At 36.8% G+C, this 26433-nt stretch overlaps 1 protein-coding gene across 5 annotated transcripts in view; it reads left to right on the forward strand.

Annotated features, from left to right (window-relative positions):
• Positions 1 to 26433, forward strand: part of LOC136846698 (potassium voltage-gated channel protein Shaw-like) — a 152467-nt gene that overhangs the window by 77603 nt on the left and 48431 nt on the right. The gene's annotated exons all lie outside the window — the stretch shown is intronic.

Here is a 26433-nt window from a genome sequence, read left to right on the forward strand (position 1 = left end):
CAGAAGCAGGTTCATATCTTTACGTGAAATGTTTGGAGAGAGAGAGAGAGAGAGAGAGAAATGTTCCCTTGAAACATGCGGATCCATTTATATTAAAGATACCATTTTCTCTCTTTTAGATTCGTCTTCAAAAGTAATGCCTCTGTAGGACCAACAGATCCTTTTCCCAATCCACGTAATTTGATCTTATTGACCTGTCACTTTCAGACTTGTGAATAATATCGTTCCAAGACATTTAAGGACCATTAAGGAAACGTTGAAACGACGCCTTTGCAAATGCCAATGTATTATGAAATAGCGAGCAACGTAGAACGTTATGCAAATTCTTCGGCACAAACAGGTTTTCTGTACAGCAGTTACAGCGTATAATCAAGGCCACTGAAAACAGATCAATCTTTCGGTGGTCTCATTTTAATGCTATAAGAGCCGCGCCCCATGTGATTCAACCCACTGCCCGGTAGTAGCTATCTATATCGTTTGCCAGAAGCACGATTATGGCTAACACAACCTAAATGAAATAAAAACTACTGGGCTAGAGGGCTGCAATCTGGTATGTTTGATGATTGGAGGTGGATGATCAACATGCCAATTTTGCGGCCTCTGGGCCAGTAGTTTTAAATCTGATGGCGGACAGAAAAAGTGCAGACAGAAAAAAGTGAGGGCAGAAAAGAAGTGCGAACTTGGCTGAATAACCGGCACAATAGTTCTCTTTTACAGCAAACTAAAAATGAGAAATAATATATTGCGGAGTCTACCAGAGAAGGAAATGGAAGTAAACATTTCTCACGTATCCCGAGAAGTATTTTTCTCGTCTGAGGAACAAACGTATTCCGGCAGTATCTCAGAGGAGCTCATGGGTAATCTGGGCTTATGTCTGGGTGCGATCACGCATTTAGGCTACGCCTGAAGGAGCCGTTAGCCCAAGGCAATCACTTGAGGATTATAGAGAATTCTCTCTCTCTCTCTCTCTCTCTCTCTCTCTCTCTCTCTCTCTCTCTCTCTCTCATCAACTTTTCTCATGGAAACTTTGCTTTCTTAGTTTATTAAAATCCTCGATAGATAATTATTTCTATCTGAACGCTTCGAAATCGTCTTTGAGGAGGAAGAAAAAATAAAAAGAAGAATAAAGACATTTAAGGTATAGTAGGTTCTTAAATTCAGTTTTTTCCCCCACCTTCTCATTCTACCTTATATAAGTTTACTGGAATGACAGTAAACCCTATGGCCCCCCCAAAAAAGATGAGCTTCTATGGAAGCTAAAACTTTACTTACGTAAGTCCTTGTGATTAAATGTCAAAATTCTGTTTCAGACGGGAACTTTTGTGGAAGCTGAAACTTCAGTAGAAATTTACTTGGGGGCTCAAAGTGACCACTGTTTTTTAGGGGGCAGGAATTTTGAAATTACCCAAAATTAGAACTGAACCCTTCACATAGTTTGGTACCTGGAAGATTTGCTTGATCTGCCACAGCAGTTAGTTGATGTAAAATCACAAGCAGAAGTATAATGTGTCTTCTATATTAAGAATTTACTTTTACATAAGACGAAATTACAAGCATAACAACTCTTTCCATATAATTTCTTATAATATTATATTTATGAAGGATCACTGACCACATCACTCAGGTGAATAATTCATTTGACACATTCAGTATCCATTAAAAATGGTTTATCAGAAATATCAGTTTTTCCACATTAACATCAACATCGTCCACATCGACACAGGTTGCTACGTAGTTTCATACCCCAATTCGCATAAATTATTCTTGATATACCCCATTTATCCTTGTAAAATAATAATTTGACAAATAAAGCTTCTGTAAGAAGAAAAAATTATTATCAATCATCCGAGAGGGGGTATTAGATAAAGAAGCTTGTATGATGAAACTCATATCCATTCATACTTTGATACCTTGGGAGCTAAGTAAAACACCTGAAAAATTACCATACGACAGTTTTGACAGGCCGCACATTTCAGATGGTTTATATGAACTCACATAGTCAATTCCAGGTTTTGGAGACTCGCAGACCTCCCGCAGCTGTAATAATTTACATCTCTTGAGCGTTCAAAGAAGCTCCTGGGTACATACAACTTTTGCCTTCTGTGACCTTTGACCTTAGGGAAGTACCCAAGTAGCTCATCTGATAGGACCTGGGTCTTAGGGCTCAAAAGTAATTCATTATTACATCGACTCTTTCACGGCTTGTATTCAAAAGACAGGAATGTGTATTCATGCCTTCTTGAGATTGTTTTCCTAGACAGATTAACTGTCTATTCCCTCTACAAAGTTTTATTTACTCAGTAAATCTTTCGTATTGACAAGATTCTTCTACATCTTTCCACAGTGCTGTTTCTTTGTATGGTACTGTTCATTAAGAAACACCAAAACTCTTTAGTGCTCGTTACCTCTCCCCATCACAAATGATGACGATCATAGCACAACCCCATTACATCTTTGGAATGGTACCACCAACCCTTTCATCTTCCCCCATCTCCACCACAACATCCACCTACCTTCCTTTATCATTTTATTACCGTTCTCATCGCTGGAAATTCTCGACCTATCAACAAAACGTCCTCACAGTCTGCCACTGGGCTTATGAAATTCCGAGTGTTCTGGAGCGTTTCATAATCACATGTCAAGTGACTTTTACAAGGCCTTTTTTTTCAAACCAGGGTGAGAGAATATGCGCAAATGACGCCGAAATTTCATTTATGGCGTGTTGGGGAAGATATTAGAGGCTAAGAAGTGGAATCCAGGACAGTTTTTACTTCTTCCACGTAGCTTGTGTTTTTGGTTCGGTTTATTTGTTTCTATTCTTCTTAATTTATCTTCGTAGATTTAGGAATGTAACGTCTGGCGAGAAGAGACCTTTCGATGCAGCATTACCCTGCCTTGGCTAAAGTATGTGCTTTCCGAAGGCTTTTGTTTAGTTAATTGCTTTAATATTTCCAATAACAGAATTCATTATTTCCTTCAGGATAGAAAGGTTCCTCTTATAGTTAACCTTTGCTTTACTTTTTCCTTTCCAACTTTATAAGAATGTTTCGCCTGTTTATCAGCTAAATGTTTGCTGTTGTCATATAAGGAAATAAAATCCAGTGGTTATATATCATTTCAAACTGGCCGCATTAACCATATAACTCAGGACAAAGTAATATAACAAGAATAAAATATTAGATATAAAACTAGACTCAAAAAGTACTTTAAGCGCCTCATGAATAGTTTCGCCAAGTTCCACCAAAATCCGCAATAGAGATACAGTGGCTAGAACACTGACACAGGCGAAAACATGACCTACTCCCAAATTCGATATTTCTAAATCAACTTTGTCGTCCACTTTTAGTCAGAAACATCAATTTTATTTCAACATATTTCAGAATGTATTAGAAGTAAAGTTGCTGTTGTGGAGATTCGTAGTTTTACCTGAAAGATGTGAGATCATCTCGTGTCTAACATCTCCATTCAAAACTGGAGCGAACCCTTGTATTTTTCGTTCCTTGGGTGTCCTTAATCTCTGCACCTCTGCACGTTTTAATTTTCTGTAAAAGAAAACTATTGTGCCGGCTTTGTCTGTTCGTCAGCACTTTATTCTGTCCGCAATTTTTTCTGTCCGCACTTTTTCTGTCCATACTTTTTCAGTCTGCACTTTTTTCTGTCCGCACTTTTTCTGTCCACTCTCAGATCTTAAAAACTTCTTAGGCTAGAGGGCTGCAAATTGGTATGTTGATCATCCACCCTCCAATCATCAAACATGCCAAATTGCAGCCCTCTACTTCAGTAGATTTGATTTTAATTAAGGTTAAAGTTAGCCATAATCGTGCTTCTGGCAACGATATAGGCCAGGCCACCACCGGGCAGTGGTTAAAGTTTCATGGGGCGCGGCTCATACAGTCTTATGCCGAACCACCTAAAGACAGATCTATTTTCGGTGGCTTTGATTATACGCTGTACACAAAACTCGATTGCGCTGGAGAAACTTCGCCGTATTTTTTATTTGTTTATCATGACCCTGCACGTTGTTTATCGACCTGGAAGGTCAAGTTTCTCCGTGACCTCACTTCATCAATTCGCTGGGTTCGAAAGATGTCGATGTGGATCCTTTAAGTCACTTGGTGAACTGTCATTGCCTCCGATGGCGTACAAAATGCGCTGAATTGACGAATTGCCGTTCTGCACATCACCCTTATACACATTATATATATATATATATATATATATATATATATATATATATATATATATATATATATATATATATATATATATATATATATATATATGTATATATATATATATATATATATATATATATATATATATATATATACACACATACATACTTATATTTATTAAAGCTTTGCCTAAACATTTGTTTTCCCCCTTACTGCAAATATCCCTATTTTTAATTTCCCATCACCCCAAAGTCTTTAATCTTAATGTTTCCATAAAATTCCTTTTCCCCTCATATATTTTTTTTCTCCCTGATTCTTTTCAGTTTTTTTATATTTACTTATTTTTGAATGCTTCTTCTATCCCGTAGATATGTTGTTTTCATATATATATATATATATATATATATATATATATATATATATATATATATATATATATATCCATTTATATTTTGTCCTACTACTCTATATTTCACGGCAACATGTCTTGAATACTACATAAGAATTCATTGAGGAACAGGCCATTAGTAAACTATTCTTCTAAACTGACCAATCATTATGAAAAATAATAAATCTGGGTTGCCACTTTCACCTCCATGTCCATAATTATCCTCTGCCTGGTAAATATTTCATTCACAGGGTTCTTTCCCTTTGATAATGAGCAAATGTACCTGAGACGGTTCAGGCGTCACGCCAGGTAACCTCAATTTATTCATTTAGCCCTTTTGCTTCGCCCGGGAATCAGATCGTGGTCCTGTTGCTGATGTTGCGAGTCCCTTTTATATGCATGTATGTATGTATGTATATATATACATATACATATATATATATATATATATATATATATATATATATATATATATATATATATATATATATATATATATTTATATATAAATATATATATAAATATATATATATATATATATATATATATATAAATATATATATAAATAAATATATATATATATGTATGTATGTATGTATGTATGTATGTATGTATGTATGTATGTATGCGTGTGTGTGCGTGTGTATGTGTAGGCGTATGTCTGTTTAATCCTGGACAGAAGTACCGACGAAACATTCCTCCTTCTATCAAGCCTAAAAGAGGGGTCTACATATCCTTATATTAGAATGACACACCACCCAGATGTCTTCATCAAAAGAAGGACCGGATATTTTCCGAAAGGCAAGAGCTCGTCTTTGTAAGCTGACAGTAACATGTACCATAACTGACAGTTCTCCTCTGACAAAGTATAAAGTACGCTCCAGTTTGACATAAATGTACTTTTTTCCCATTTTAATAAACTAGCAATGTCCTTTGTACTGAATTCAATATATCTGGTGTACCGTATTTCAAGGTACTTAATGCCCAAGAAAATTATCCTCAATTTATCGTTATTGACAAGTCATAAGTCAGTAAATTTTTGTTATGATACATTCAAAGTAAAGGCTCCCATGCCATGCGAGAATCAAAAATAAAACAAATGCTGATAAATGAAATAACCACACGAAAATAATTAGAAACAAATCCTGGCTAACTCGAATCGTTTGTGAATTCACAGAGACAATAAATCGGAACAACGCGGGCAAAGATACATACGTAATAACTGAAATAATCGGACGAAAATAATTAGAAATAAATCCTGGCTAACTCAGATCATTTGTGAATTCACAGAGGAATTAAGTCAGAACAACACGCGCAGAGACAGGCGATATGAATCTGTGTCAATTTTACACTTGCCCTGCTGAGTCATTCGTTCCATCACGGTGTACAGATTTAATCTCCAAACTACCGGTGATTCTCTCTCTCTTTCTCTCTCTCTCTCTCTCTCTCTCTCTCTGTGCTTTTCATCCGAATATATTTCAGCGCCGATTAAACCTGGAAATTAAAAACAGTCATAATACCCCAGGGCCAATTTACAAGGCTGATTTATATTATGTTCGGCTCAGTGATACCAATTCAAAAGTATTTATATATATATATGTGTGTGTGTGTGTGTGTGTGTGTGTGAGAGAGAGAGAGAGAGAGAGAGAGAGAGAGAGAGAGAGACAGAGAGAAAGAGAGAGACAGCAGATCAAAATAGTAACAAATTTCATTCACAGTTTACATAATATAATGTATATATATATATATATATATATATATATATATATATATATATATATATATATATATATATATATACATAAGTTTGTTGAAAGAATATAAATGACAGAATTATCAGATAAATAGAATGAGATAAACTGTGAAGTACCTCCGATCTTAGCATGTCAATATGAACACACTTCAGACTGTGATATCCCTCCAGTATTAAACAAACTCTGCACGCAGTCCAATTCAGCAGCAAAATTATGTTTTATTAACAATGAAAATTTATAAAGCTGCATCGTCTACAAAGTTAAGGACACAGGAATATTCAGCTGAGTGTAAGAATCGCCATTTATTTTCATTTATTTGAAAACGAGAAGTCATAGGTATTTTCAGCATACATTCAATCAAAAAGCGAATCTCGGTGAAGTTATCTGGGTAACTACAAGTCCTGAGAGGTCAAATAGCAGAATTTTAATCTTAAAAATGCCTGCTAATACGGATCAGCCCCATACGCTGAGTAACTACAAGTTCTGGGAGGTCATAACGCAGAAATTTAGTTTTAGAAATGCCTGCTAATACGAATCAGCTCCATACGCTAAGCAACTACAAGCCCTGGGAGGCCAAAAAGCAGAATTTTAGTTTTAAAAATGCCTGCTAATACGGATCAGTTCCACACGCTGAGTAACCACAAGTCCTGAGAGGGTCCAAAAGCAGAATTTTAATTTTAAAAATGCCTGCTAATGAGGATCAGCTCCATGCCACCATATGTTGGACGTTGGTAAGGTACTAGTGAAGACCTTCCGTCCATTCAGGTTAAATAGTGTAGCCTTCTATCCTGCACTAATGACACAAAAGTTTCTTTCGGCAAAATACTAAATTAATTTGGCATCATGTGTACGGCTTTCTTAACTGGGGAAAGTAAGAGCTGAGATAAATACAGAAATTAGGCCAAAGGCCAAGCACTGGGACCTACGAGGTCATTCAGCGCTGAAATGGAAATTGACAGTAAAAGGTTTTAAAGGTGCAACAGGAGGAAAACTTCGCAGTTTCACTATGAATCAATTGTTAGGACTGGGTGGAAAGTAAGATGAAGAAAGAGAATATGAAAGGAGGTACAGTAAAAGGGATGCAAAGGGTTGCAGTTAGTGGTCGAAGGGACGCTGCAAAGAAGCTTTAGTAATGCCTACAGTGCATCGTGTGAGGTGCACTGACGGCACTGCTCCCCCACGGGTTAGAGGAAGTAAGACAGTCTAGGTCTAAGCTAAGGCAAGAATGCAAAGCATTTGTGCTTGCTTGAAAACAGCAAGTCATAAAGTAAGGAAATGAACACAAGGCGGACGATATAAAGGGGAATATATGACTCAATATTAGGGAATAGGATGAGTTGATGCTATGAAAGGATGGAATACTGTAAACAGACTCCAGAGCTGAATATAAAACTGTAAAGGGAGATGATATTCTTGAATAACAGTGTTCTGTATCTCTCTCTCTCTCTCTCTCTCTCTCTCTCTCTCTCTCTCTCTCTCTCTCTCTCTCTGGAAAAATGACTGAGTAATGGCTGTAACTGCTGGATTAGATAGGCTTCCATTAATCCTCAATTACATTGATGGCATGTTCATCGCCAGCGTCATATAAATAAATATAATCAAAATTCTTTCTTCCTTTGTGTTCTGATAGTAATACAGGCACAAAGACTATGATTAAAGGTATTTGTGAGGCTTTATCAATTTCCAACATTAATACGATTGTCACCTTTCAAGTTACTGTATTTTTTTTTAACCATTTTCATTACATTTTATCCACATTCTTAAATTTATGTACAAAATGTTTACGTACATCAATGCTTAATAAATGAAAATTGTTTTCCACAATATTGGTAATATTGTAATCCCTAAATTCTGAGTGAGTTACATTCCATAATTTAATGATAATGGTTAGCTTTACATGAAAGCAGTTACTTCTGCGTGAATCCTTCTCCACCACATATTCTAATGTGCAATGGACCATCCATTTATGAGGGATAGTATAAAAGATATGTCTTGATGAGAACCTCACATGTGTCTGAGGTGAAAGACCATTATTACGAAGGGTCATTTTGCGAGTAAATGATTTCCATTCGCATGTATAAAGTGTAGATTTACGTCAGACACTTACTCAATATTTACTGTGGACAGAATTAGATCGATATCTCAAAGTAAAACGCCAATTTATACTTATATCTAAACGTTTCCTCCCCTATTTTGAAAACGTGCAAGCTGACGCCATCTATTGGTTCCCTAGGGGAAGCTTAACCAACCGGCTTCTCAGGTGTTTGTTTCTCGTCCCTCGACCAGAAGCTGCCGGCTTTGTAGCCTGGCGTAATTGCTAAACGACCGTACACCATCTACAGTCATTATCTTTCGCTCTTACCACAATTACTTAAACGTTTTATTTGGTTACTTCTGTAAGTATGATGAAATAATAAAGCACCTTAATATAATGTATTTTCCATTTACTATTCATGCCCTTAATTCATTATCGTCACATGAATTCGCTCATGTAACTGTGGAGAAACAGTGTACGATGAAAACAGCTAAGAAAAATAGTTAGCTTGTTTTCTTCGTATTAACTCGGGTTTGGAGGAGCTACGTCAATATTGACAGTTGTAGAGCCATTTAATCATAATGTATCTTAATGTTCTCAGCCTTATTTGCACCATGTTTTGCTATCCATAAAGTTTCTTCACTTAGAAAGCTGAAAAAGAAGGCATTCATTTTTCACAGGAATAACCAACTGAAATGTTTGCAGAACTATTTTTATATACAAAACTCAGGAAGACCAGTCTTAGCTTATATGACTTCTAGGAGAGACTACGATTTTTTTCCTCTATCAAAGTAACATATAAAAGCACAGTGATAGGTTACATTCTGTGATGACAAAAAATATAAATATATATTCATTTTATGAAGATTGTCCTGTTCACTTAGGGAGCGAATTAAGTACCTGGCTGTTCGAGAGAGTGACGGGGCCCTGTTCTATTCCATACGTCACTGTCCTTCTACTGACTTTATCCTAAGATTTTTCAAGTTCCTTAATCCCAGGTATATGATTTCCCTCTATTTTCCAGCATCGCACATATAGGTATGACAATAAACACTTGTTTCACACATTCCCTTCCTTGTTTAAGGAAAATAAATATACCTTAGATTAACCAGACCACTGAGCTGATTAACAGCTCTCCTAGGGCTAGCCCCAAGGATTAGATTTATTTTACGTGGCTAAGAACCAATTGGTTACCTAGCAACGGGACCTATAGCTTGTTGTGGAATCCGAACCACATTATACCGAGAAATGAATTTCTATCACCAGAAATAAATTACTCTAATTCTTCATTGGCCGGCCGGAGAGTCGAACCCGGGCCCAGCAGAGTGCTAGCCGAGTACGATATCGACCAGTCCAACGAAGAATCTTCTTCCTTGTTTAAATCAACGGTGTCCACCCCCTCCCCCCACCCCCGTCCACTTTTTCAGCCAAACATCTGACTATCTGAATCAAAATGCAGCCAAGTTCCTTTCCTGGAATGCTGAGTAACATCATCTCCCTTTAATTCTTAATCACTTTTATCACATTTTCCCACACACAAAGGAACATCCATTGTTTTCCGCCATTCGTTCAGAACCTCTCCTTTATCCACTGCACCACATAATCCCATTTGCAACCCTGTCATCTCCTTGAGTCTTTTCAGTCCTCGCAATATTAATTGCTCCACTTAGAGGCTCAACATTCTCGTTCACATGCATTATTAGACTTACACTAACCCTCTCCACTTTTAAATCACTCAACTCTGCTTCTCCCACCCTTCATGCGATAAATATTCAAGATACTGACTTCAACGACCCAGTTCTGCGTTCACCTCAGACAGCACCTCTCCATTTGCATATTGTATATAGCTATCCATTTGTCGATTAGCTTTTCTTTCTGCATTTGCGTCCTCCTAGAAATCTTGCCCATCTTCTCCCGTCTCTTTAGATTATTTTCTAAATTCATTTATTAAATTCAGTTTCCTGTCGACTACCACATCCATGCATGAGGGAGTTTCTTTTTTGTTACGAACTTTATATTAATTTTTTTTTTTGTTTCTCCATTTTACACCTTTTTTCTCATCCCACCCCTACCAGTTTTTATGCCCTGTTGACCTCATGATGCCACCTCTAGTTTATCATAGTCCTTGTTAAATCGTTTTACCTTCTTGCCAGCACATTTTTACCTTTTTCTTCTTATTGGCTCGTCTCACTTTTCGTCTTATCAGACTCTCTTGTCTTAATCCATTTTTATTATATTTTCATACCTTTCTCTTTAGTTTCTTTAGCTTGACCTTCTATCTATCTTGGTTTTCATTTCAAAACAATTTTCTTATACACTTACAATCTCCCCTCTTCTAACCATACTCTCTCATCTGTACTGAAATAACACAGCAATAGTCTCAAGCCAGGTTCAGATTCAGACATTCATATAAACATTCTTTTTCACTTGCCTCCTTTCCCGTACATGTTCTATATGCACTCACCATTGCAGCTGTTTCTTTTGTAACACTCAAAGTAACCCATATAAATATCGAAGTAACACGTTTGTGCTCTTCCCTGTCCCAGGAGTCTTTTAAAGCCTATGAGCACCACACCTTTCAAAGCTCTAAATGTTTCAGCTACCCCTAGATACATTCTTTGTCTGTCCAATTCGTGCACACAGTGCTATTTCAACTTTGGCTTACCATACGCCAAAACCATCCAGTTTTGCCTTCTTAATCAAATCAACTGGCGGATATTTCTTCTAAACTGAACCTAGTCCTTGCACATTCAAAACAACGAGACTTCAATTTGCAGTATTTTCTTTTAATTATAGTAGTGCAAGGTATGGGTTACTATACCATGCATGGAATTTATTTCTGGTGATGAAATTCATTTTCTCGCTGTAATGTGGTAGCAATTAAACTTTCCCGTTGCCAAATAATGTGGTTCTTATTCCACGTAAAATAAGTCCCTAATCCTTCAGGCCAGCCCTAGGAGAGCTGTTAATCAGCTCAGTGGTCTGGTAAAACTAAGGTATACTTAACTTAACTTATACCATGCTCCGGCCGCAAAATCCTGAGATATATGCTAGTATTGCACCAGCCTCGGTATTTTTTGTCTAACCCCTAGGTTAGGTTAGGTTAGGTTAGGTTAGATAGTGACTCAACAGTAATTTGGGTTTGTGAAACGTAATACGGTTATTTTCAAGAAAATTCTATGGTTAGTTTTTAAGATATGGCTTCCCGCTTTTTTCAGGGAAAGGTCAAGGTGTCCAGTCAAATATCGGGAGAACGCGCCTCGGCCATTTGGTGTCGCTCAGTTATATTCGTACAGCAGCGAGAATTCTAGAGTGGTGTGTGTCTAGGTGGGACGCGAGCAGAGCTTCCTTAAAAATCTGACCCGAGTAACGAAGCCCTCAATTTCGTATTCCATAAATCATTTTCTGCAACAGTGTAACTGTATATAACTGCCACAAAATCAAGTGAACATATTTCTAGCGGTGTTCCATTTTCATGGCGCTGAAAAATACGAACAGTGGCCAAACAAATCTCTCTCTCTCTCTCTCTCTCTCTCTCTCTCTCTCTCTCTCTCTCTCTCTCTCTCTCTCTCTCTCTCAGCAAGAGAACAATACCCACCTGCATTAAGCGAACGTGAATATTATGAATAATAAATTGTTCTTACTGCCTGACATAAGGAAAGTATGACGTAGAGATTTTTAAGAAAAGTCGTAATAACTTTAACAATAAATAAAAGAATATGTTAAAAACACTGAGGCAATTATGATAACTCCACAACCATACTTCATTTCAGAAACTTGAGTTTCGTTTCATTAGAAATTTAATTGATTAACTTTTGTATTACAAAAATAATAGCATAATAATAACTAATCAATGGTTAAATCATTTCTGAAACCACCACTGGTTAGGTAAAACCGCCTTAAATGTAGGAACTTGCTATATCTTATTTCTAAATCAATCTTGGGGTAAAATATCCGAAACTGAAATAAGCAGTGGACTAACCTTTATACTTATCTAGCTCGACATTTTTATATCTAATGTTTAGATATAAAAATAGTCTCAGTGCAAGAAATTCTACGCAGCAACATCATGCCCATATAAAGATTCTTTTCACACTTCAGAAAATACCCATCCAATAACAAAATCCACTTAAGAAATAAACCAAAAAATGTATAAAGAATTCTGTACATTAACGAACACTATATTACAACAAATATCAATAAACAGAGCCCAAATTCTCGTCACCAACTATTCGCTCCTTGAGATTATCTAAAACATCCGTTCCCGTCAGAAGATTTGCCAAGGTGAACAAAAAAAGAACCCAGATATTAAATATTAGTCACAAGACCCTCTCCTGCCAACCCTAACCAGAAGAGAATCACTTTGGAAAGAAAAAGATGAAAAGGAGCGAAGGGCCCTCGGCGAAATTAAAACTGAGCACTCGACAGCACTTTGCAAAATTGACGCCGGTGAGAATTTCGCGTATTAAATGGATCTCGAAAATAAAGCCGTCGATTTTGGGGTAAATAGGTTAAATATCGATTTATGTTTAAAGCTCATGTTAAAATGTATATCCTTAAAGTTAAAGGTTTCCTCATGGTATGAGGTACATTTCAGGCAAAAAGCAAGTAATTATGAACCCCATAGGGGAGGTGGTGACGTCACTGCATTACTTAAGGTTCTTTGCAGCGTGCCTCAGGCCCCTAGCTGCAACCCCTTTCGTTTCTTTTACTGTACCTCCTTTCATACTCTCTTTCTTCCATCTTACTTTTCCACCCTCTCCTAACAATTGATTCATAGTGCAACTGCGAGGTTTTCCTCCTGTTACGCCTTTCAAACCTTTTACAGTCAGTTTCCCTTTCAGCGCTGAATGACCTCATAGGTCCCAGTGCTTGGCCTTGGCCTAAATTCTATATTCAATTCAACAAGTATGAAATCATGGAAATGTTCTAAAATCATTCTCTTCAGAAAAATCCATTTATTTATTATAACAGAAGAAAGATTGTTTTTGTATTTCACGTGTTGTATCGAAATTTGCAGACAGTGGGAGATGATAAAAGAATATTTAGTATTCCAAATTCTTCTGCCATTTTTTGAATGAGTTTTCAGATAAGGAAAACAAAGTAACTTAAATTAATTACTAATTATTAAGTGTTTTGAGTGGTTTTTGGAAAAAAAAAATCCGAATATGGTAAGAGTGGAGGTAGGTAGTATCAATTTCAGAACGCTTAAGAAGGACCTGTGGAATATATACTGTATGTATACATATATATATATATATATATATATATATATATATATATATATACATACACGTACATATAATATATGTATATATATGTATATATATATATATATATATATATATATATATATATATATTCATATATTTCTCCGTTATTATTACGTGTTATGATATGATGGCAAAAGAAAAAGCTCTGACAATCCTTTTACATTTCATCATCATAAAAGAGTAATAATAGTGCCTGCTGCCATATCACCTCTTCCGTCTATATATACACACACATATATATATATATATATATATATATATATATATATATATATATATATATATATATATATACACATACATACACACACATATACTGTATATATACGTGTGTGTGTGTGTTGTTAGTGATATATATAATCTGTGCCTTCCAACGAAAAATCTTGATTGTTCGAAATGATCAATATCGAATTAATGCAATAACGATTAATCTTCGACCGTTTTAACTTCCCTCTCCTCTTCAATTCAGGAAGAACAACCTTTCACGCATATCACGCTGGTCATTTTTCCTTGGCCCTACCCTTGTTTTGGGCAGAATTGTGCTATTTCGATCCTTATCCCCTTTCTGTTAGGTCGAGTGCTCATACGCGATGCTTTGAGACCCCTCTCTCTCTCTCTCTCTCTCTCTCTCTCTCTCTCTCTCTCTCTCTCTCTCTCTCTCTCTCTCTCTAACATTTTTCATTTGAAGAGAATCAAGAAAGATGAGTCTGGAGTCCAGTAAATTCTTCCATTGCAAAAGGATTTTTAAAACAATCATATAAATTATTCTGTCCAAATGAGGATGCGAATTTGCAGCTTGACTACAAATCTCGAAAATCTCTTTCATGCTAGCTGATTCAAAAGTAATTACAAAGTACAAAACGTCATATTTGTTACGAATCCTTCTCCGTAGGTACAAACCTATTAATCCACCCTGACTAGGTTACTTTTGAATTGCTCTCATACTCAAGGGATTACGAAACCTCTAATTTGCTGATCCAAGTTTTATCGGAACGAAAACCAACTCGAACAGCAGACTACAGAAATCCTGACTCGAAATTGAATTTCCTTCAGAAATCATCTTCTCGAATGGTTGAAACTGCACTGATAGGCGATGATGCAGCGAGGAATATGGAGGATTATTCTTCCTCTCTGCAAACCTGGGAAATCAGGACAAGTGAAGGATATTGTTACAAGAGTATCAGTGCTAAACACCCACTACAACCGCAAGACAAGTGAAGGATATTGTTACAAGAGTATTAGTGTAAAACACCTACAACCGCACGACAAGTGAAGGATGTTGTTACAAGAGTATTAGTGCTATACACCTACAACCGCAAGACAAGTGAAGGATATTGTTACAAGAGTATTAGTGTTAAACACCTACAACCGCAGGAGAAATGAAGGATATTGTTACAAGAGTATTAGTTAAACACTTACAACCGCACGACAAGTGAAGGATATTGTTACAAGAGTATTAGTGTTAAACACCTACAACCGCACGACAAGTGAAGGATATTGTTACAATAGTATTAGTGTTAAACACCTACAACCGCAGGACAAATGAAGGATATTGTTACAAGAGTATTAGTGTTATACCTACAACCGCACGACAAGTGAAGGATGTTGTTACAAGAGTATTAGTGTTAAACACCTACAATCGCAGGACAAATGAACGATATTGTTACAAGAGTATTAGTATTAAACACCTACAACCGCACGACAAGTGAAGGATATTGTTACAAGAGTATTGGTGTTATACACCTACAACCGTACGACAAGTGAAGGATATAGTTACAAGAGTATTGGTGTTATACACCTACAACCGCACGACAAGTGAAGGATATTGTTACAAGAGTATTAGTGTTATACCTACAACCGCACGACAAGTGAAGGATATTGTTACAAGAGTATTAGTGTTATACACCTACAACCGTACGACAAGTGAAGGGTATTGTCACAAGAGTATTAGTGTAAAACGCCTACAATCGCACGACAAGTGAAGGATGTTGTTACAAGAGTATTAGTGTAAAACACCTACAACCGCACGACAAGTGAAGGATATTGTTACAAGAGTATTAGTGTTATACACCTACAACCGTACGACAAGTGAAGGATATTGTCACAAGAGTATTAGTGTAAAACGCCTACAACCGCACGACAAGTGAAGGATGTTGTTACAAGAGTATTAGTGTAAAACACCTACAACCGCACGACAAGTGAAGGATATTGTTACAAGAGTATTAGTGTTATACACCTACAACCGCACGACAAGTGAAGGATATTGTTACAAGAGTATTAGTGTTATACACCTACAACCGTACAACAAGTGAAGGATATTGTCACAAGAGTATTAGTGTTAAAAACCTACAACCGCACGACACGTGAAGGATATTGTTACGAGAGTATTAGTGTTATACACCTACAACCGCACTACAAGTGAAGGATATTGTTACAAGAGTATTAGTGTTAAACACCTACAACCGCACGACAAGTGAAGGATATTGTTACAAGAGTAAAGATCTTTCCTCTCTCTTGATTTTGTTTAGTACAATAAAGAAGCCTGTTTTTTTTCCGTGCCATCATCTTCACGTTACATAAACAGGATTATTAGGCGGCTGTCTTACCTGGCAATTAAGCGTGAAGGTATCCGAGTTTCACCAGGTCGTCTGAAAAGTGAGAGACTTGTAAACATTACAAAATTCTTCGGACAGAACACTGTTCAAGCTTTGTATTTCCCTGACAGTGATCTTGGCCGTCTGCCGGAAAGGAGATAGAGGCAGTGCATTAGTGCGTGTAGAGTGCATAAAAACAAACGCACTTACACACACACACACACACATTTCCTACTTAGAGGATTCATGTACTTGGGTGAGAGAAGTTGAGAAGGGAGGGTAGACATGAGCAGGAGGATATTTATAGGAAATAAAGCTTAGGAAAACATGATGCACCAATTTTAAAGAGGGGCCCTTAACGTCCCGCAGTGTTGGGCGATGATGTGTGTTAATGTATATATATATATATATATATATATATATATATATATATATATATATATATATATATATATATATATATATATATATATATATATATAAAAGCAACTTGTATATATATGTAACTACAGTATAATAAATTTCCTACTTTTAAGCCACAGAGTCAGATCAAAAGAAACACTGGAGTACAACACTCTTCCTGAAGCTATATTCCACCGACTACAAAAGCTTTTTACTCACATGTATACAAGAGAGAGGTCCTTGTAGTTAACCGGAAGAGACAACGAGGGTAGATAATAAAGGACTCTTTAAAGGATGCCGACGACTCCTTTATAGCATCCTGCCTCTGCTTTACAACGTCCTCAAACTGACTGCTGGGGAAACGGAAAAAAAAAATTTACTAGCATTTATCAGTTAGTTATTGCTGACTTGAATGCATTTATGTCTGTAATTTTATTTGATACATTTACAGCTAGTAATTTTGATCGGTGCACTTTACACGAATGACTTTCTAGAGCTGCAAATATATGTATGTACGCATGTACGTATTAATGTTTGTATGTATATTTATATATTTATATATATATATATATATATATATATATATATATATATATATATATATATATATATATATATATATATATATATATATATATATATATATATATATATATATATATATATATATATATATACATACATATATAATCTTTTTATCACGTTATCAGTACTTTATGTATATATAGAAACACTTAAATTCTTACCTTCCACACAAGATAATATTAACCTTGAATATGGTCCAGGTTTTAATTCTAATAGTTTCCTCACACCCTCGTACTTCAATAATATAATATTTCTTTTTGAATTTCCCAATTGAACAACCTATATGACTCGCCCTGCGTTATGCAATGAGGTCTTAAAGTGTAAGGGTATATTCTGATCCATGACCGAGTTAACTAAGAATAAAAGAAACTATTTTTCAAACTATTACTTTTTATCTACTGTTGTTCCTTCAAACTATATGAGAGGGTCCATTACGATTAGGATCTTAAATACAATGCAGTAAAGTCTTTTATTATATTCCTATACCTCCAATAACAGCTAAGCACAATGTATGTAAATGTTAGTAGAGCTAAAGCTAATTCAGAGGTTTATGTTTTTTTGCACCCCTGCCGTCAAAAAAAAAAAAATAAAATAAAATAAAATCCAGTCATTTCTGGCATGAAGTACAAGTGAAGAGTGAAGACTGATACCTATGAAGCTGGTTGGATATGTTTCTCTCGGCGTCCAACAGATGGCATTAGCTTGCTGTTTTTACAACTTGGATGATTCCATTTTAAAATAGGGGAGGCAATGTTTAGACATTTTCGTAAATTCGTTTTGTTGCTCAACGTACTCATCTAATTCCTTCTACAGTAGGTTTTTTTATAAATATCTAGAGTAAATCTACATATTACATTCAAATGAAACTTATTTACTTGTGACATAAAAGATATATTTTCCATAATGACTGCGTTCTTGACCCTTCGTGATAATGGTCTCCCGTCTGACGTAGGTGGGGTTCTTATTGAGAGAGCACCTTTTGTTTTCTTGCCCAAAATATATGGAGAATTCAATGCATGTTAAAACAAGGACTCAAATAGCAGTAAATATTTATTTGCAGATGAAACTTGGGAACTCTGGAAATGTGAGATGGCGTTAATTATTGCTGAGATTTAACGAAGGTATTCGTATGCTTCATACATGTGTTGCTACCTAAACACTTGGAGCGAGAGAGAGTTTTGAGTAGATTCGTATATATAACACTGGCAATGATCATTGTATATATTTTAATGGAGAATGAATGAAAGCGCATATATTTTCCTGCAGTTACAGTCGTTACTCAGTCATTGCCACCAGAGAGAGAGAGAGAGAGAGAGAGAGAGAGAGTACAGAGGGTAGAGGTTGGTTGGTCAAGAGACTATTGCTTGGAGGGTTCCAGAAAGAGACAACACCCGGCATATAAATTATACTTATCTTTTATTAATAATTCGAAGAAATGATCATTAGAAATCTAATTTGAATATCACATTGCTTCCATCTCCTCCGAAACCGCATTTCGGCAGCGGGCCCCTTATATCCTCATGGATGAAGATACTTACAGGCAAGAATATAATTTCCTTCCACAGTTTGCCATTTAACGTTAAATTGCACACACACACACATATATATATATGTATATACATGTATATATACACATATATTTACACCTGCATACATATGTATGTATATACACCTACATACATATGTATATATACATATACATATACATATATATATATATATATATATATATATATATATATATATATATATATATATATATATATATATATATATTGTGTGTGTGTGTGTGTGTAGAGAGAGAGAGAGAGAGAGAGAGAGAGAGAGAGAGAGAGAGAGAGAGAGAGAGAGACTTAAGTCATAATATCTCACAACCAGCGTGACCCAAGAAATCGAGGTTCCTCATGGCAAACGGAACAAAGTTCCGCTTCTGTCAAAATGTTCCGCTTCTGTCAAAATTGACATTTAACATCACGACCTAGAATTCCAGATAAGGTCACTGAAGGGAGAATTGAGCATGTCAACCGTGCCTCACAAATACCGACAAAAAAAAAAAAAACTTCGTCGACGAACGTTTTGATCAGATTCGGTCGACGATCCCTGACTTTGTGACGGAAAAAGAGTTCTTATCTTTTTGCTCACATGAGCAGGAATTCAACAGTTCTGCTTCATCAACATTCAAGCGGACATGAATAAATCGAGTCCGCTTTGGAGCGACACTAACCTTTCACCTATGAGTTTAGATACTACATTTAACGCCTACAATTTCCGCAGCAAAGATCGCAGCACAAAATTCCGGACGGAAGGGCTTGCTTTTTCTTTTAATGTCCGGCGCTCGTCACAAACAAAAAGCAGTTTTTTTAAAGAGGTTTGTTTATGGTAAAGTCACTGAATTAGAACGGTTGACAGATTTACTTAGGTCAATAGCATGCGACAGGTGTGAGTTAATATTTGCATATATATATAATATGTATATATATGTATGTGTGCATGTGGTCTCGTGGTCAGGTTGGTAACATGACCTCGTTCTGATACTCCAGATGCAGGTTCGAATCTTGCTAAGGACATCGGTATATCTTCATATGCTTTCACTTGGATCTCAGTAGGATCGTCGCATGTATATCAAAAATTATGAAGACGGCAATGTGGTTATTACAATTCTAATAAAAAGTGACCTTTAGAATATATATATATATATATATATATATATATATATATATATATATATATATATATATATTTATATATATATGTATAATCTCTCCTTTCCCTTACTGACCCTACCAAGTCAACTAACTATCAAGTGTCTAATCCACTGTTTAAGCAAGCATGGACACAGTAGGATTTTATAGAACACTCCTGAAATCTTCCAGCTAACAATCAGCAACTTTTATTTACGACGGTGGCGTCAGAGAAAAAGTATGAAAATAGTTACTGCTGCGAACAGGTGTTAACTGCTGAGTCAAGGATGGGCATCTGTGCTGGAAACTTCTGCAGCAACAGCTGCTATGCATAATTATTACGACATCCCATGTGCATCTCAGTGGCTCTCATATATAAACTCATCATTAATCTTTCTGTCTCTCGTGCATTCTGTAGCTCTTAATAATATAAAATGAAATGTGAAAGTCCTCGCTGCCTCAAAACTTCTCTGTTACATTAAGTACAACACTAACTTGCGCTTGGGTTACAGGTGACGCCATGGAAATATTACTTAACTTAATCTGCCGTGAGGTTACTTGTTTTTCAAACATAACAGATGCTCTGGTCCAAAGGCCAAGCAATGGAACCTATTAGGTCATTCAGCGCTGAAAGGGAAATTGAGAGTAGAAATGGTTTGAAAGGTGGTACAGGAGGAAAACCTCGGAGTTGCACTATGAAACAATTGTTAGGAGAGGATGGAAAGTAAGCTGGAAGAAAGAATATGAAAGGAGGTACAGTAAAAGGAATGAAAGGGGTTGCAGCTGGGGCCGAAGGGACGCTGCAAAGAACCTTATGCAATGCCTACAGCAGGGACTATGGATGGTTAGCTGCTCAAACGGTTAAATATTTATTCTGAGGAATTCATCAGAAGCGCATATACTGACGACAATGGTTTTAATTCACTGGTTTTATGTCCTGAAATAATAGGACTGGGTGAGGGGGGGTCGGGCGGGGGAGGGGCTAAGGGGATGGAGGGGGAATGGGTGTTAAGTCTTATCTCTCTCCGAAAGTGGGAGTCAGTATTTTAAGTATACTGTAAGCGTCTCCAGATCGAACTTATTTCATTGTACCCGAACGATTAAAACTATAACGCAACAAACAAACAAACGAAAAAATACTGCTTTTTAGGCAATTTAGAATTCACGCAATCAAAACGATCAGCATAAAACGAACGCTTGGTTAAACCATCTCCTCTCTGCTGAGAAACGATTCGCTATTACTCACCAAGACGACGTAAATAGCTTCTTCCCATCACACTTGCATAAACATCTGCGAACCCTAACGGGTAGGAAGCGCGTGACTCCGCCCCTCCAAAATACCTGGGATGGAGAGAGTTAACCCTCTGTGTAAATATTAATTTGTTTTGATTAATCTGTCTGCACTTTCGTTCATCGCCTAGACAGGCGTAGCCTATCAGGGCGACGGCGGAGGGACTGGAGAAGACGAAGCTTGGGGTAGGAAGGAGTTGAGGAGAAGAAGTTAGAGGAGCATTGGGAAGTTCCTCGCATAAATATTTCATGAGGGTCTTTCACGACCTCCTCAAAGGTTTCAAAAGAGGAGGAAGAAGCGCCGATGTTAATTAAGGAATGAAATGTTTCACTCAAGTGCTCTGAGTCACGGTAATACACTTCCTTTGAATTTTTCAGTTTCTGGCGCTCGCAGTTATCGTTTTCGAAGGCGCCTGTCCTCGAGTCTTCATTGGATTCCGTCAGAAGAGCATCCTTTCGTTATTAATGAAATTAATGAGTAAATACAAAGTTCTTCCCTGAGCCTAACAGACGTTCCAGGATGACTTGAAAATAAAAATTTTATTGCCTTTATGCAAGAGCTTACAGATTTCGTAATTAAATGTACTGGTATTACGTTGCCAGTGGATAAAATTTCTATTGCTAATATTGTAAGTGCACCTTCATTTAACAAATATCCAACAATGTAACTGCGGCTTGACAGTTGAGCGTAGTAGCATTCATTAAAAGGAAAAAATATAAAGCGTTATATCAAACCAAATGCCTATTAACACATTCAGTTCCAAAACTTTAAAACCAGTTTTATAACGAGTTATGAAGCTCAAAAACAAAATAATGAAAAAAAAATGTTGAAAAAAGGTTAAAATTCTCTTAAAAATATTTATTAAAGTAGGCAGATCTAGAATAACAGTAATAAATGATATATAAGATAACAAAGGAAAAAAATAATACATGGACACGAAAAAAAATCATTATGAAAGATTGCATCATAAGATATAGCACGGAAACAATTTCACGATCTCTTGTTTTCAGCCTTCATAGGTTTTGACTGATACTTTTGCTTGTTCATATTTCTAGCTATATTTCGAAATTATATTTTCCTTTTTTTCATTTTTGAAAATGCATAATTCGCGATGTGTTATGGAAGTGTTCCATGTGTGCATTAAAGAAACTGAGAGAACGCATCTCAGCTGGAGAAAGTTAGCAAGGTTTAGCTTATGTTTACAGTATGCCGTATACCCTCTGTATATTTTGTGAGATATACCAAGTATACGATGCTATGGCGTATAGTAAGCTTTAAAAAATTCCTGATTTTTATTTGCTTTCAAAATATAGGGTTTAAGATATGCAGAGGCGCTGAAAAATAGCGTTAATAATAATTTTTGCGCTTCTGTTCAGCTTTTTTCCTCCGAATTAAATCTGACTGGTATGGGGATACGAAAACTGTAAATATCTATCTATACATCTGGCGAGAGAGAGAGAGAGAGAGAGAGAGAGAGAGAGAGAGAGAGAGAGAGAGATTTAAACACGTTAACTGACACCTTGGATTTAATTAATTTCAAATCAGTTTCTCAAGGCAATTCAAGTTCTCACTGTCTTATCTATCTATATATCTGGCGGAGAGAGAGAGAGAGAGAGAGAGAGAGAGAGAGAGAGAGAGAGAGAGAAAAGAAATTTAAACACGTTAATTGACACTTTGGATTTAATTAATTTTAAATCAATTTCCCAATGCAATTCAAGTTCTCTCTGTCTGTAAAGTAGCCTTTTGGATGTATTACATTTCAAATGAATTTCTCAATGCAGTTTTAGAGCTGGCTCTCTCTCTCTCTCTCTCTCTCTCTCTCTCTCTCTTCCTTCCTTCCCTCGTCGTCCCCACGAAGAAAGAAAAACGATCAATTCACAACAGCCCATTTTTCTCGCGATATCCTTCGACTTCTGAAAGTCAAACTTCCGGGTCCATGGGCCTTTTCTCCCCTCGCGCTTCCCTTTAAGGAAGCCAGCCATCCTATTTTTAGCATCCTCGGTAGCCGAGTTACTATGAGTGCTGACGTTATCTGACTGATGGTCTTTTAAGCTTTAAAACACACGACATTGTGTGCTTCTGCCCGCCGGACAAAAGACGCGCCCGCAGGACAGTGAGGCATTGTGGGTGGTGGGCAGGGCGGGAAGGACGCGGTAGGAACGCCAGGATTCGTTTGTCTCAACCTCCTGATAATACTTTCAGTGAACTGTAAATAAGCATCATACCCTAAAAATAGGATAGATTAGAATAGAATATAGAGTCTACCAAGGCCAAGGGAGAGAGAAGGTGTGCCCACTTCCCCCAAATCCCCCATGCAGGCAGAGCTTCGTCTATCTCCTTATTACGTCAGAAGGTGAATTGCCGTAATGAGCAGGTACCTCTGAGATGCGTCATCGCCTACGTAGTTACCCCAGGGGGGAGGCGACTCCACCCAATTGGGTAGACCTTGTTTCTCTTGGCCTTAGAGTTTACATTCAGTAAACCTTAAAATACTCACTCTAATAAATCTTCAAAATACTCATACTCTATCGCCACAGGACTGCATACTCTTATTTATAACTGACATAAGGAGAGTAAATTAGAGAGCTTTTTATATTATTAAACTTTCTCTTAGGTTAGTAATACTGAAAAGGTTAAAATTCTTAACCGGCCGTTAATAAGCCCTGTGGATTTTTTTAAATTTTATTTTTAAAGTTTAACAGAAAAGAAATTCTAATATAAAGATTTTAGTAAGCATTTACTACTGACTGGGTAATGTGTTAGTCAGTGAATGATATTCTAAAATCAGAGAAAATAAGATTATTTGTTTTAATCCGATTCACTTGGTTTTCATTTCATCGGCTGGTTCTCATTGTCATCTGATTTTTAGTTTTCGCACTTTTTCTGTCCACCCTCAGCTCTTAAAAACTACTGAGGCTAGAGGGCTGCAAATCGGTATGTTGATCATCCACCCTCCAATCATCAAACATAGCAAATTGCAGCCCTCTAACCTCAGTAGTTTTTAAGATCATGAGCCATGGCTCATATAGCATTATACCGAGACCAACGAAAGACAGATCCATTTCCGGTGGCCTTGATTATACACTGTAGCGGCTGTGCAGAAAACTCGATTGCGCCGAAGAAATTTAGCCGCATTTTTTACTTGTTTAAAACTGAAATAAAAACTTACGTTTTCCAAAACAACCAGTAATGCAAACGTTCATCTCATTCTATGATGTTTCTTCTTCTTTACTGTCTACAGAAACACTGTTGGCGATTTTTTACAAAACAAAAACCGACCAAACAGCAAGAATCGGAAAATAAAATAATGTAATAAACTTCATAAAAATATTATGAATAAATGCTCATTTATCACTCAGAATAACAAGCAGATCATAAATCACGGAAAATAATATATATTTTTGTACATCGCAAATGCCATTAAGGCTCATTTTGACGAAGATCAAAAGCTCTGAATTTTATTTGATGATTCGCAATTTTGTTGACCTTCAGACATGGTGTCATTTTGAATGGAACGAACTTTGTACTTAAAATCATAATCATGTAATATATTTGCAAAGATAATGAAGATTTTCGTATTTTCATTGAAATGTTTCTGTATGATTAATTAATAGGTTCATGAACATGAACTATCCATAATTATTTATGCTGTAATATCTCACTTTTATATTAATATTAGGTAGACAATAATTAGTTGAAAGCATGTATATGTTACCATGCTAAAATAGCTATAAGTCAAAATATATAGCCTACATATGTACATAACATTGATCAGTAGAAATCAACTTGTATTTCATTATTTATATGCTTACCCAATCTATTCATGTATGTGGGCGTGTGAGACAGAGAGACAGAGATAAAGAGAGAGAGAGAGAGATATAGAGGAGGAGACCCTCAACAAGAACTTTGATAGAACACACGAGAGACTTTTTCAAGGTTTGAGAAGAGCCAATACCTATTGAAACCCCTCTCGATAATAAGAAATGGGGATGAAGGACTGCAATCCCCATCTGAGGATATAGAGGGAAATTCAAAGCCGATTACACTCGACGTTAATAAGTTTATGGGTCCTCTTTTCCCCCCCAATTCGTTGAGTTTCGGAAGTTTGGCGCTTTCGAGGGAGATTAAAACGTTGATTCCTGATTCAAATAAGCTCTGGAGATTGTTCTCAGGTGTATTTATAGAATTGTATTGGCGTCTGATTGGTGTACCAGATGCTGAGGGACGCTTGGACGTACTGTCGAATTAATTCGGTGTCTTTGAAGTGGAATCAGTGATAAAGAAACTTAAGAGATGGGAAGCTTCTGCCTGTGATGGAATTACTGCAGCAATTATTTCAGCTGAAGATTTCACGATTCCCCGTTTCACAAATCAGAATGGAATGGAATATAAAATGTAGGCCAAAGGCCAAGCGCTAGGACCTGCGAGGTCATTCAGCGCTGGAAGGGAAATTGACAGTAAGAAGGTTTGAAAGGTGTAACAGGAGGAAAATCTCGCAGTTGCACTATGAAACAAATGTTAAAGAGGGTGGAAAGTCAGGTGGAAGAAAGAGAAAATGAACGGAGGTAAAGCAAAAGGGATGAAAGAGGTTGCAGCTAGGGGCCGAAGGGACGCTGTAAAGACCATAAGTAATGCCTACAGTGCACCACGTGAGATGCACTGACACTACTACCCCCTGTTGTGCAGAATGTGGAATGAGAAAGAAAGCTTGATGATTGGAAAATGGAAGTCACAGCAAAGCTACAAATGAACAGTGATCTGACTTAATGTGGTAACTGTAGAGATGTTGTATTTTCGTTGGTCGTGATGAAATATTTCAACTTTTTTTTTCTCAACACACTAAATAAAAAAAGTTGATAAAATCGGTAGAGAGGAACCAGCTAGCTTCAGGAGAGGCGGGAGCTGCGCAGGCCAAATATTAGTTTTTCTCTAGGGGTCAGTTTGCAGTTGCGAATGCAAGTTAAACAGACCAATTATTATGACATGTCCTCCGTAGGGGGGGTAGGGCCATCAGTGCACCTCATGCGGTGCACTGTAGGCATTACTTAAGGTTCTTTGCAGCGTGCCTTAGGCCCCTAGCTGCAACCTCTTTCGTTCCTTTTGCTGTACCTCCTTTCATATTCTCTCTCCCATCTTACTTTCCACCCTCTCCTAACAATTGATTCAGAGTGCAACTGCGAGGTTCTCCTCCTGTTACACCTTTCAAACCTTTGACTGTCAATTTCCGTTTCAGCGCTGAATGACCTCGTAGGTCC

The sequence above is a fragment of the Macrobrachium rosenbergii genome, chromosome 2, assembly GCF_040412425.1.
Source record: "Macrobrachium rosenbergii isolate ZJJX-2024 chromosome 2, ASM4041242v1, whole genome shotgun sequence".
In the NCBI taxonomy this organism is placed as follows: domain Eukaryota; kingdom Metazoa; phylum Arthropoda; class Malacostraca; order Decapoda; family Palaemonidae; genus Macrobrachium; species Macrobrachium rosenbergii.